The sequence below is a fragment of the Alosa pseudoharengus genome, unplaced genomic scaffold, assembly GCF_046254945.1.
Source record: "Alosa pseudoharengus isolate Yale_2024_CS ecotype anadromous, Long Island Sound unplaced genomic scaffold, YU_APseudo_1.1 YU_APseudo_1.1_scf_1, whole genome shotgun sequence".
NCBI lineage: Eukaryota > Metazoa > Chordata > Actinopteri > Clupeiformes > Clupeidae > Alosa > Alosa pseudoharengus.
In genome coordinates this window covers 15,988,577-15,990,648 of record NW_027468564.1, presented here as the reverse complement: position 1 = coordinate 15,990,648, position 2,072 = coordinate 15,988,577, and positions in this window count along the sequence as shown.

Sequence of the window (2,072 nt, the reverse complement as noted above, 5' to 3'; positions counted from 1 at the left end):
GAGTTTCCTGCAGTTTTCCCCACTGGGGTAGTAACTCGCTCGCAATCTCGTGGCACCCATGGGGTGTCTAATGAGGTAGAGGAAAAAACATCTGAGTTAGGGGTAATACTTGCGGAGACTTTCTTTGCAGAGAACTCCCAGTGTGACCAGAAGCTTAGTCGTGGTGATTTGATAAGAGAACAGAGAGGTGATCCTGTCATTAGTGACATTTTGAGCCAGGCAGGGACTCTTGAGGACCTGTCGGGTGAAGCAGTGGGTTTTTATATACTGCATGATGTCCTAATGAGGAAATGGAGGGATCCTGGGTGTTCTGCTGCAGAGGAGTGGAGAGTTTACCATCAGATTGTTCTTCCTCCCTGTTATAGAGAAGAGATTGTGAGATTAGGCCATGAAATTCCAACTTCAGGGCACCTAGGTATAAATAAGACCAAAGCAAGAGTAATGAGACATTTTTATTGGCCAAATCTACGTAAAGATGTTGTGGAATTTTGTAAGACCTGCCATGAATGTCAGGTGGGAGGAAAGCCCAATCAAACTATTCCTCCAGCCCCGCTAGTTCCAATTCCAGCTTTTGGAGAGCCATTCAGTCGTGTTCTGACAGACTGTGTTGGCCCGTTACCAAAAACAAAGCGGGGGTATCAGTATTTGCTGACCGTGATGGATGTTTCCACACGTTTTCTTGAGGCTTTTCCCCTCCGTAATATCACTGCTAAGTCAGTCTTAGATTGTCTTTTGAAGTTCTTTACACAGTTTGGACTACCTAGAGAGATACAGTCAGATCAGGGCTCAAATTTTATGTCTGGCGTTTTTCAGGCTGTGATGCGAGAATTAGGAGTGGATCATTTTAAGTCTTCCACTTATCACCCGCAGTCACAGGGAGCCTTAGAAAGGCACCACCAGACTCTAAAGACCATGATTAGGGCCTATTGTATTGGTCAAGCAGAGGAGTGGGATAAGAGTATTCCTTTTCTGTTGTTTGCCATACGGGATTCAGTGTGTGAGTCGACAGGATTCAGTCCGTTTGAATTAGTGTATGGTCATGAGGTGCGAGGTCCATTGAAGCTTGTTAAAGAAACGTTTTTGGCTGAAGCTTCTGATGGAAATGTGCTTGACTATGTGTCTGAATTTAAGGAGCGTCTTAGATCGGCGTGCACCGTGGCCAAGAGTCACCTGCAGTCCTCTCAGAGGAAAATGAAGGATCGCTTTGATCGTAAGGCTGTTGCTAGGAGGTTTGAGGTTGGCGATAAGGTGTTGCTCCTTTTGCCTGTGAGGGGTGATCCCCTCCAAGCTCACTTTCGCGGGCCTTATACGATCAAAGAAAAGTTGAGTGATGTTAATTATGTTGTGCATACTCCAGACAGGAGAAAGTCTACCCGTTTGTGCCATATTAACATGCTCAAGAGATACTATGAACGTGGGTCAGTTTCAGTCGCCCCAGTGTGTGTTGTTCATGTGGATGAGCCTGAGGAAGCTGATCCGTGTGAGATGGCTCCCCTGGAAGCCAGGCTGTCCAATGGTGTTGTGTTGTCTGACTTAAAAGGGTTTTTGGGTCACTTAACGAAACAACAAGTTGGTGACATTGTGAAGCTTTTTGAGAAGTTTCCCCAACTGTTCTCAGATGCACCGGGTGTGACTCACATGTTGGTGCATGACATAGATGTAGGTGGTGCACTGCCAGTAAAACAGCACCCCTACAGAGTAAACCCACATAGACTGTCCATGATACGGCAGGAGATAGAGTACATGTTGAAGCATGACATCATCAAACCTAGTATGAGTGAATGGAGTTCACCTATAGTTCCTGTTCCAAAACCAGATGGTTCGCTCAGACTATGTGTAGATTACCGTAAAGTAAACGCTCTGACGAAAGCTGATTCTTTTCCCATCCCAAGGATAGAGGATTGCATTGATAGGATTGGTGCAGCCAAGTTTGTGACAAAATTTGATCTTTTAAAAGGGTACTGGCAGGTTCCTTTGTCAGAACGTGCACAAGAGGTCTCTGCATTTTGTACACCTGATGGCTTGTACCAGTTCAAAGTTCTCCCTTTTGGGGTTAAGAATGCTCCCGCTTC